Source organism: Rutidosis leptorrhynchoides, chromosome 2 (assembly GCF_046630445.1).
Source record: "Rutidosis leptorrhynchoides isolate AG116_Rl617_1_P2 chromosome 2, CSIRO_AGI_Rlap_v1, whole genome shotgun sequence".
Lineage (NCBI taxonomy): Eukaryota > Viridiplantae > Streptophyta > Magnoliopsida > Asterales > Asteraceae > Rutidosis > Rutidosis leptorrhynchoides.
Window position 1 is genome coordinate 189,116,447 of NC_092334.1, and position 13,224 is coordinate 189,129,670.

The window sequence follows — 13,224 nt, forward strand, 5'->3', positions numbered from 1 at the left end:
GGTGAGCTATAGTTTAAGTATAATAGTAATGTAAGGTAGGCCACGAGATTTCAGTGCTACAAATAGCGTATCAAAACAGTATGAAAAGTATATGTATAACCGTGGGCACTTGGTAACTAACTTAACATTTATCACCCCCTAAAAGTACACTTGGAGAGTGCGTATGTTTACGAAGTATTAAACACCCGTTAAATGCCAGCGCTACTAGCCCGAGTGGGGATGTCAAACCCCTATGGATCCTTATCTAAGATTCGCGTTCACCGGTTCAAAGACCAATGACAAAACGTTACCGAGCTAAGGGGAAAGTTTATGCCATTGTATAACCCACACATATATAAAGTTTAAGTACTCGTGCCTAGTATGTAAAATGTAAAATGCGCATGTATTCTCAGTTCCCAAAATAGTTAAAGTAAAAAGGGATACTATAACTCACAGTGATAAGTAGTAGTAAAGTTGACACGGGAAAAGTAAGCAAGTATTGTTGTCCAAAAAGGTCCTCAACCTAAGTCAAAAGTTACTAATTCAGTAAATCATCCCAATAGGTTTAAAAGTATATAAATTAGGTCTTAAGTACCATCATCATTCATCATTAAACAAAAAGTGTAAAGTAAGTTTTATTCTAGAAAAGTGTTTAAAACAAAGGCTGACTTCGATCAGTAGCCACGGCCTCTATACGAACTGAATTAAGGTGGGACCAGTGGTCATGGCTCCGTATATGAGTCCTTTAGTTGCTATAAAAATTCCAGAACTAAACTCGTCTTCGTTTGACAGTGGCGACGGTTTAAGTGCGAGTAGGTCAGAATTTTCAGCACAACGTTAAAAGGACATAGTGACGTTCGGATGGCCATAGATCCTAAACCGTAACTCGGATTAAGACGAGTCTTAAACGAAAAATTATATAGCCGAACAGAGATAACTGAATATCAACTTTAAAGTAGCCCAGGTATTCTGATCAGACCCGTAAAACAGTAGGTTTTGTGTTCCGGTGGGTTCTTGGTGCTCGATGCTCATCACGGTTCTCATCCTTGATGCATATACCTTCAAGTGTACAACTCGTTGATATGTTTGCATCATCTTTGCCAAGTTTTGACAATCATAACACAAGTGTAAGTCTAAGATAAGTATCACAACTCAATCAAGTGTTGCAAGTAGTTTGATGAACCAAAGTTACATCAAGATCTTAGATCTGACACATACATGAACTCTAAAAGTAATATTAAGCTACAAACTTAAAAATAAACTAAATAATCAAGATCTTAAGTTGTAGAACATAGTTCTTAGTTAGATCTTGAAGATCCAAGACCCAAAAGTCTAGATCTAAAGTTACTAAGTTAAATCCTAAGTCATAACACTTGAATCTTTACTTTAATGAAACCATAAGTTATGAAACTTAGATTCTCATCTTGTAAAGTGTATGTAAGCTCATAAGCTCTTGTTTACAACAAAATTAGAAGACCATAAGCTATAGAAACTTAGATCTTTCATAAGTATATGAAGTTATAACTAGAAAGTTATACTTCCATGTTCTTAAACTTATAAAGTTAACTTTTAGTTTCAAGAAATAAAAGATCAAGATTAACTAGTAATACTTGACCAAATTAACAACATTTCAACTTTAAGTACACAAAATGAAGAAATAAATTAAATCTACAAGTAATAAGTTCATGGTTGTTCATACTTTAAAGATTCAAGCCAAGGCTTTGATCTTTAAGAAAGTAAACCTTAAGTTTACAAACATGGATACAAGTATGATTTTAAAACTCATGAACTTTAAATCTTTTAAAACATTAATTGTAGAACCATAAACTAGAAAGTTTAGGTTCTTGTTTGTTCTTGAAATAACAATATGATATGAAGAATAAAGTAGATAGTTTGATTCTTACAACTTAGTAAAGAAACAACAACAACTACAAGTAATTAAACAATAATCAAAGACAAGTAATTAAACAAGCACATGATGATGATGATGTATGTATGTGCTACGGTTTTCAAAGAAAAGAAGGAGGAAGAGATAGTTCATGTTACTTACAAGAAAGGAGAGAAATGTTGAGAGAAAATGAGAAGTAAGTTTGTGTGTGTGAAAAGTGAAAGGAAACTAGTGAAGAATACAAGTAATAAGCAACATAAAAAGAAAAGTGAAACCTCCCTTTACCCACCTCATGGCCGACGGTCAAGGGAGTGCCAAAAGGGGGTGGTCACAAGCTTGCTTCTTATGCATGGGGAGGAGATGTTGGCTTGAAATGGTAATAAAGTTAAGTTGATATGGGAAAGTGTTGTAAGGATACTTGTAACTAGTCTTTCACTCACTAATTAATCTAGTTCAAGTCTAAATGAAATACTTGCATAAAAGATGGGCTAACTTAGTCCATTAAGTGTGTAGGGTGGGCTTCTAAGTCCATGTACATTTATAAAGCCCAAGTATGTAAGTAAGTAACAATTAAATAAACAAAGCCCAAGTAATTAACTAGTAACCTTAGTTAATTAAAAATGATTAATAAAAATAAATAATGAATGTATATAATATTCTAAATATTATTCATGAAAAGTTCGTGTGTCACAAAGACGAATCGGGGCATGCAAAGTCATGTACGGTAACAAGTAAATGTAATAAAATACATTCATTACACACAAGCATTAATAATAAATATTATTAATTAAACGTTGGAAAATCCAGGGTCGTTACACTTCAAGTGTACAACTCGTTGATGTGTTTGCCTCATTTTAATAAAGTTTTGACCATCATAACACTAGTGTAAGTCTAAGATATGTAGCACAACTCAATTAAGGGTTGTAAGTAGTTTGATTAACCAAAGTTACATCAAGATCTTAGATCCGACACATAATGAGTTCTAATAGTAATATTAAGTTACAAACTTGAAAGTAAACTAAATAAACAAGATCTTAAGTTGTAGAACTTAGTTCTTAGTTAGATCTTGAAGATCCTAGACCAAAAAGTCTAGATCTAGTGTTCTTAAGTTAAACCCTAAGTTATAGAACTTGGATCTTAACTTTAATGAAACCATAAGTCATGAAACTTAGGTTTTAATCTCGTAGAATGTATGTAAGCTTATACGCTCTTATTTACAACAAAATTAGAAGTCCATAAGCTATAGAAACTTAGATCTAACATAAGTGTACAAAGTTATAACTAGAAAGTTATACTTCCATGTTCTTGAACTTACAAAGTTTAACTTTAGTTTCAAGAAATATGAGATCAAGTTTAACTAGTAATACTTGACCAAATAAACAACATCACAACTTTAAATAAATAAAATGAAGATATAAACTAAAGCTACAAGTATTATGTTCATGTTTGTTTCATACTTTAGAAGATTCAAATCAAAGTTTGTATCTTAAGGAAATAAACTTCAAGTCTACAAAACATGAACAAAGTATGATTATAAAGCTTATGAACTTTAAATCTTATAGCATTTTAAGTGTAGAACCATAAGTTATGGAAACTTAGATCCTTGTTCTTGGTTCTTCATCAAACAAAGATGAAAGTAACAAGATTACATGAAGATACAAGCTAGATAACTTGATCTTTAACAACAACAAACAACAAGTAACAAAACAAGAAGAAATGATGATGATAGATGTTGATTTTAATGGAAGAAATAGAAAGAAAATAAAGCTTTGTTACTTACAAGTTTGAGAGAAAAGTGAGAGTAAGAGAAGTTGTAAGTATTATGTGTGTGTAAAAATGAAGTAAAACTACCAAATAAGTAACAAAGAAAATGAAAAAAAAAAAGAACTCCCTCCCTCCATTCAAACCGATCCTCCAAGGTTTCCAAAAGGGCAAGGTCAAAACTCACTTTCAAGTATTGGGAGATGGTGTAAGCTTAAAATGGATTAGAGTTAAATTGCATGGGAAAGAGGTGCAAGCATGCTTGTGACAAGTCTCCTCATTCACTAATTAATCTAGTTTAAGCCTTAATAATTCACTAGCTTAATGATGGGCTAACTAGTAGTCCATTAAGAAAAGTAGGGTGGGCTTCCAAGTCCATGTCCATTGATAAAGGCCCAAGTCCAAGTATGTAACAATTAAATAAATAAGGCCCAAGTAATTAACTACTAACATTAGTTAATTGAAAATGATTAATAATAATTAATCATGAATGTAAATAGTATTCAAAATATTATTCGTGAAAAATACGTTTGTCACAAAGACAAGGCGGGACATGTAAAGTTAATTACGATAACAAGTAAATGTATAAAAATACATTTACTAAAGCGCATAATATATATTAATAATATAAGTTGGAAAATCCAAGGTCGTTACACTATGGATCCATATACAACTACTCGCGCCCACCAGTTCTTATAACCGGCAGTTACTAGTTACCAAAGCTAAGGGATTTTCGGTTCAAACTCAGTGTAGAATTAAGTATGTACTTGTGTCCATTGCATTTAAAATAAAGTGCATGTATTCTCAGCCCAAAAATATAAATTGCAAAAGCAATTAAAAAGGGATCTATAAACTCAGGAATTAATATTGTGGTTCAATATTGCAGGAAAAATATGCAGACGCAACGTAAATGATAAGTGCAAGGTTGGCCTTTGATTCACGAACAATACCCCTGAACAATACCCATAACCTCCTTAGATAATACCACAATTTCCTTAGCTTTAACCCATTTGAAAACCCGTTTGTAAATCACCCGAACATAACTCTGTCGTAGTATTTTATGTATACATAACTAATATAAATAATTATATAAGATTAATAATAATAATAATAATAATCTTAATAATTTTAATAATAATAATAATAATAATAATAATAATAATAATAATAATAATAATAATAATAATAATAATAAAATAATAATAATAATGATAAGATCTTACAGAGTAATATATATGTATGTATGTGTAAAATGATCGATTGCAGAAACTGAATCGAGTCATATATATAGTTTAATAATATAGTATAATTATATAATAAAGTAATAATATAATAATATTAAAATAATATAATAATATAAAAAAATTAAACGTGTGAATTAGAATTCAATAATATCTGCCGACAGTTTTCACGGACCGGTATTTCGTACTCTTGTTATTAATAATTGACGGGTAAAAGTATGAGTAAAAATTCCACTTTTTTTATTTAAATACATATATATCTGTTTTGGTCTTAAGCTTTATAAAATTAGTTGTAAAAATGTTCTTTTATAAAGTTTGTACGCGTAATATGTTTTTTCCTAGTTTTTAACTGAACAAAGATATATAATATAATATTAATTTAATTATAATAATATAATAATTATAATAATATAATAATATTGAAATAAAATATAATAATATAATAATAATTTTGAATCAAATTTTGAATCGTAAATATTTAAAAAGTCGTATTTCTCAAATACTTTGAGGGTATATTATGTAACTTATAATTAATAATTATTATCATGTCGCTTTCATGTGAATAGTAAATTAATTAATTTCGTTTCATTTACTATTTATATGAATAGTAAATAAATTAATTTCGATTCAACTATTTAAGTTACATTGTTGTACGTTGTGCTTTACAGCTTGTATATCTTTAATTTAATTGCGTTTTTCTTATAAATTATAAAAAAATACATCATAAAAATAAAACAATTATATACGTAAAATTTTTAATTTGAAATTGCATCATTCAATAGTAATTTTTTATCATTTCGTATATAAATATTATTCGCATGTTTCCGTTTATATAATTATCACAAGTTATGACGTTCGTGAATCGTTAGACAAACAGGGTGGTCAACCGTTATATAAAACTCATTTACAAAAGTTATAAAACTTGTCAAAATGCATTGCTTATCATGACAAAAATATTAAATCATATAGAGAATTGGTTTAAATAAGTCAAAATTTTCCGGTCATCACAGTACCTACCCGTTAAAGAAATTTTGTCCCGAAATTTGATCGAGGTCGTCATGGCTAACCATAAAAATGTTTTCATGATGAATATGAGTTGATAAATAGAGTTTTGTCATCATTGAGTAATATGAATAAAACAATTTGATTACGCGAAGAGTATAAGTGAAGCTATCACAAAAGAGTGAAATGAGTAAATGCAGATTCATTTTAATCGATGACGTAGTCACGGTTGATTTCCGGAATTCAAGGAATTTAGAGGAAATCTTCGTAATAAGATTTGGTTCTTCGGTAATTAAGAAAATTGGGATCTTCTTTGGTTAAATGCAATAATCTGTTTTGATTGCTCTGTCGGATGTTTCACTATAAATCCACTCCATTCGTTTCCTTATTTCCACAGCTTACACCTTCTTTTCTTTCTCCCTCAATTCATACTTTAAAGCATTCGTCAATATGCTTAATCCAGTTCTAATTTTTGATATTTTCCTGGCTATCGTATCCTTCATTCTTCTTTTTCATCTGCCACCGGATGAATTTATTTTCTTCAATTATTACCTTGGGTTTATAGTGTTCTTAATTCTCCCGTACCTTTACGTTGCAATACGTATTGATATGTACGTTTGTAATTTATGTGTTGTTGTCGGCTTTATATTTTTTATTTTAAGAGTTCCATTCTTTTGTCTCCTCTTCTCGACTTCGAGTCAAGCAAATAATGGTCCAGAATTCATAAATATGAAATTTGAAATGAACATATCTAATTTTCTAAGAAAGAAATTGTGATAGCTCGATCTGACTTGTTAAATTACCAGAAGTCAAGAGAAAAAGATAGAACTATCAGGAAAATATATTCTTGATATGTTTGGAGATTAGGTAGAATGTAAGAGTCGTGTAACATGGTACATGATGACGTTATGGCTTGTGAATCATCACGTTCTATTAGAAACTCAGCATGACTTACTGTAATATAATCACGTTGATCAAGTGTCATTATATTATACTAATTCATGCTTCAATTCCCAACACTACTTAAAAAACATTCATAATTTAAACTCGAAAGTTTATAGAATATAAAAACTAAACAGTTTCCTTTATGATGTAATGCAGATAGCACGAAGAGATAGATGATTTCAGATAAGAATAGTTATGAAAATATCTTCAGAAATATCGAGAATATTTATAATGAAAGATACGATGATATCTTAGAATTTCTAAAATCAAAGGTTGATGAGGAAGATTTGTCCGCAAAGGTTTAGAGTCAGGAGCAAGGTATTCGTTAATGACTTTAGCAGATGCTGAGTTATTTGGATTCTTTGAAGGCAGGTTTAGCCTTTGTGATTTGTCTACAGCCTTATTCATGGTTTGTTCAATCCGTTTTTCAGTACCAAATTTTCTCATCTTCTGAGCTTCTTCAGCCACTATTCTTTATCATCTTAAGGTTGTTTACAGTATTTGCTGCTTCATTCAACATTTTCAACATTTAGAGTATTGATTCGTAGACTGGGTGCTTTTCAGAATTTCAAAATGGAAGATCCTAATTCTAAGAGATAAATGTTATATGTATACATATAACTGTTGATGTAGACATGCTGCGAGATTTCAAAATACTGATTGCTGATTCCTGGTAATTGGCATGGCAATTCTTGTTAAAAGATGCGAATGAGTAAATGATGGGGTTTCGATAAATATAATGATTTTTTAGAAATTCAAAGATCAATACAGTTGTGGGTAAGTTTACTGCTAATGTGGTGGAACATAAACAGTTCCCCGGTAAAAATGACGAAAATGGCAGACGTATATATCAAGGTTACAATAAGGTTATATTGAATGAAAAGTCAAAGTTGATTTGCTGGAGGTGTGACAAAATTGGCTACCTTGGAGAGGGATTGTAAAGTTATTTTCGATAATAACAACGCCAATGGGTCACGGATTTGTGTTAAAATTCTACTTAGGTTCCAGCAGTTTTCCAGGTGCATGATTGTGGATAATATGTGGTTGGATCATCCTCTCGATTGTTTCTTAATTGAGAGGTTTTCAAGAATCATGAAGGGTTTGAACGCAGATTGAAATCTTCAATATACGTATGATGTTCTAGAATTTTGAACGACACGAATATTTTTCTGGGTTTTATGAATAAATGTGATGTTCTATCACAGTTTTGAAGTCAAAGTAGAGCTTTGAAAGATGTAGAGATTTTAGAGTGATGATATCGGTTATATCTCGACTTAGATTCTGATATGTTAAAATCAGAATATGTATTTGGATTTGAATGAGTATGGTTGCTCAGATTTCTATGAAAGAATGTATATTGTTGTGAAAGTTGTGAGTATGGTTAATGATTATCAAGTAATTTAAGAATGTACAATGTAACATATTAATTGTGAACTTATATATTTCCCGGGTATTACCTACCCGTTAAAAAAAAAATTTCACAATTAATATTTTTATACAATAGAATTTTACTACAGTCTTTATGAAAATATATATATGTATACTTTCTTCAAATGTGATACAGATTTAATGAGTTAATATACTATTAAACTCATTTGATTTTCGGCTGGAACTAGAAATGAATAATCTCTAATACATTAGAGATTACATAATCTTCGCGGAGTATTTGACTAATGTCATCAATACTTCATTATCTATTCTTATTGACATTCCACGGTGAAGGATATTAGTGCTTGTGGAATTTTGTGAATTTCGCAAGGTACGAATGATGTTTTCTAGAAAGTTTCAAATACGTCGAAGATGAAAGTGTAAAATCAAACATGTAATTGATTAATACGCTTTGTTTATTATGAAATGAAATTCATTGAGTTGAAATAGAGATTGTAGTTAACGATGGTTAAGTCATTTAACGAAGGGTGTACATCATAGCATATTCGTAATATGAATTTACCTAGTAGTATCTACCCTTTTTCAATTAATACATAATATCTTAGTACGAAAAGATTTATTATTTTTTCCAAAATTCATATATATATATATATATATATATATATATATATATATATATATATATATATATATACATATATATATATATATATATATATATATATATATATATATATATATATATATATATATATATATATATATATATATATATATATAAATTCTTTAGAAATAATGAGTTAATACTCCATAACTCGTTATTTCAACATAACCATTGGTGATTGTGTTATCGATATCATCGGTGGTTATGGAGCTGGTGGAGCTTGTGGTGCTACAAGTGTTGCTGGTGTTGGTGATACTGATGGTGATGCTGGTGATGCCGGTGATGCCGCTGGTGGCGCTTGTACAACAAGTCTAGCTTGAAAATCACACACCATTCTTGTCAGGGTTTCCTCTATCATCTCTATCCATCTACTCATCTGGTTTACGGTTAAAACTAGAATAAGTAATCTCTAAAACTTTTAGAAATTACATATTCTCTGCAGAATATTTTTTCAATGAAGTGATGAATTAATACTTCATCATTTGTTGTTGTTGGTACTCCTTGGTACCTATGGTGCGTATGATGTTGATGCCCAAGGTACAGATTATGATGTTGAGGCGTGTGATGTGGATGTGGTTGTTGGTGGTACTTGTGTTGTTGCTGGTGCTTGAAATCTTTGCATCATATTCTCCAGCGCCACTACATCAGCGCGAAGATCGTTGACTTCTTCTATTACACCGGGATAATTGGCGGTTCGAACGAGTGGATGAATAAGATTTAGAATTGTAAATATTATGTAATCGTTGCGAGCTAATCTGGAAATGAGGGTGAAAATGATGTTACGGATTGGTTCGACGGTAAGTGCTTCAGGTTCTTCGCCCAGAGGGAAATGTGGTGAATGAAAGGGATCACCTTCTTCTTGTCTCCAATGATTAAGTAGATTACGAACCCATCCCTAATTCATCCAGAATAGATGATGGCTAATTACTTGATCCATTCCGGTTACGCTACTTTCGGAGCTTAGATAGAAATCTATATCGGAAGAGCTATCGGAATCTGAGGAATTTGAAATAGATGCGGGATCCATCTTGTATAATCAGGGAAATGATTTTTGATATGAAATAGATTATAGGACTTAGATTGGTATTCTTCAACACATAATTTACATATGTATATATAATACCAAAATCCCATAAATTACGAAGGAATCTTTGGAAGATGTCAGGCAAAGTTTACAGTAACATATATGCTAGGATATGAATTTGTCTGTACACTATATATACAATAAATGCAGGAAAACGTGTCTAGACTTAAGAATGATAAGTATGTAATTTTCGACAAGAAATGATAAGCAAAAATCTTCAAAAACAGATACGGTCATAGTCCAGACTCACTAATGCATCCTAACAATTACCAGTTAAACACACTAATGAAATTCTGGTTCCCTATGACCTCAAGCTCGGATACCAACTGTAACGACCCGCCAAAATTGCTATTGACGCGGTACGTTATTCATTGATTTCATAGTGAGGTTTTGACCTCTATATGATACGTTTTGTAAACATTGCATTCTTTTCAAAAGTCACACCATAAATGAATATCTAATTCCAAGGTTTTTGACATCTGATGATTTCTACATATAGACAATCACCGTAAATAATAGTTTACAATAATACATCCATTGATAATGCAGTCAAAATAAGATACATGGTGATGATTTTGTGAATGCAAAGTTTCTCGAATAAAGCATGTATGACTCCATGCACATAGTTTGTATAACGTATAAGCAAATAGCGGAAGACTTCTAGGAACCTGAGAATAAACATGCTTAAAGTGTCAACATAAAGGTTGGTGAGTTCATAGTTTTAAATGTTGCGCATAATCTGTATATAAAAGTTGGATCACAAGATTTCAGTTATTTCATCCAGAAACGTTTATCAAAATATTCTACAAAATTGAGCACCTTGTTAACCAAACTTAACGTATATATAATAAGTACCCCTGTTTTAACATACATGCAACCAACATGTACAATACACGCAAACTAACGTGTACTAAACTCAAATAGTATACGTCCGCTTTATAGTTTAGGCTAGGGTCTCTATACCCGGAACGGATGGGGATGTCAAGCCCTATGGATCCATATACAACTACTCGCGCCCACCAGTTCTTATAACCGGCATTTACTAGTTACCAAAGCTACGGGATTTTCGGTTCAAACTCAGTGTAGAATTAAGTATGTACTTGTGTCCATTGCGTTTAAAATAAAGTGCATGTATTCTCAGCCCAAAAATATAGATTGCAAAAGCAATTAAAAAGGGATCTATAAACTCACGTATCAATATTGTGGTTCAATATTGCAGGAAAAATATGCAGACGCAACATAAATGATAAGTGCAAGGTTGGCCTTTGATTCACGAACAATACCCCCGAACAATACCCATAACCTCCTTAGATAATACCACAATTTTCTTAGCTTTAACCCATTTGAAAACCCGTTTGTAAATCACCCGAACATAACTCCGTCGTAGTATTTTATGTATACATATCTAATATAAATAATTATATAAGATTAATAATAATAATAATAATAATAATAATAATAATAATAATAATAATAATAATAATAATAATAATAATAATAATAATAATAATAATAATAATAATAATAATAATCTTAATAATTTTAATAATAATAATAATAATAATAATAATAATAATAATAATAATAATAATAATAAAATAATAATAATAATAATGATAAGATCTTACAGAGTAATATATATGTATGTATGTGTAAAATGATCGATTGCAGAAACTGAATCGAGTCATATATATAGTATAATAATATAATATAATTATATAATAAAGTAATAATATAATAATATTAAAATAATATAATAATATAAAAAAATAAAACGTGTGAATTAGAATTCAATAATATCTGCCGACAGTTTTTACGGACCGGTATTTCGTACTCTTGTTGCTAATAATTGACGAGTAAAAGTATGAGTAAAAATTCCACTTTTTTTATTTGAATACATATATATCTGTTTTGGTCTTAAGCTTTATAAAATTAGTTGTAAAAAGGTTCTTTTATAAAGTTTGCACGTGTAATATGTGTTTTCCTAGTTTTTGACTGAACAAAGATATATAATATAATATTAATTTAATTATAATAATATAATAAATATAATAATATAATAATATTGAAATAAAATAAAATAATATAATAATAATTTTGAATCAAATTTGAATCGTAAATATTTAAAAAGTCGTATTTCTCAAATACTTTAGGGGTATATTATGTAACTTATAATTAATAATTTCTATCATGTCACTTTCTTGTGAATAGTAATTAATTAATTTCGTTTCATTTACTATTCATATGAATAGTAAATGAATTAATTTCGATTCAACTATTTAAGTTACATTGTTGTACGTTGTGCTTTACAGCTTGTACATCTTTAATTTAATTGCGTTTTTCTTATAAATTATAAAAAGATACATCATAAAAATAAAACAATTATATACGTAAAATTTTTAATTTGAAATTGCATCATTCAATAGTAAATTTTTATCATTTCGTATATAAATATTATTTGCATGTTTCCATTTATATAATTATCACAAGTTATAACGTTCGTGAATCGTTAGACAAACAGGGTGGTCAACCGTTATATAAAACTCATTTACAAAAGTTATAAAACTTGTCAAAATGCATTGCTTATCATTACGAAAATATTCAATCATATAGAGAATTGATTTAAATAAGTCGAAATTTTTCGGTCATCACACGTACGATTTTGTCAAAACTAGCATTTTGAATTTGAAACAAAACAAAATCATTGTTGAACATAACGGGCACGGTCGAATCCACGGTCGACCGTAAAGTCGACCGTGTAAAATCTAAACCGAAAAAAAAGTTTTTGTTTCGGAATTTTTCACCACCCCTCTAGTTCCTACAGATGTGTCTGTTGTGAAGGGCATGAATGACACCCTTATTTGGAAATACAATTTAGTGATATATGTGAATACCCGTCCCTCTCTTGATGATGATGCCAAAAACTTGTTAGCCATTTGTAAAAATGCTAACCTGGTCATCCGCCCCTATGGAAATATTTCGCTATATCTTGACGGAATTTCGACTACTGTCCATGGGCGAACTATCGCGCAGTTATCTTGGGCCATAACAAATAGGGTATACCCCATCTATTTGCTATTTGCTAGTTTTAATTCTGCACTAATCATTATTTATTTTTGTTAACTAATTAATTTTTATTTGCGCAGAGATGCAGCTCAAAGACGTCGGGAAAATGGAAGACGTCGGCCACATCCTTGCGGCACGCGTGTCTACAACAATTCCTGATGGCATTGCATATGAACCAAATTTGAAACACGATGTACTTCCATCT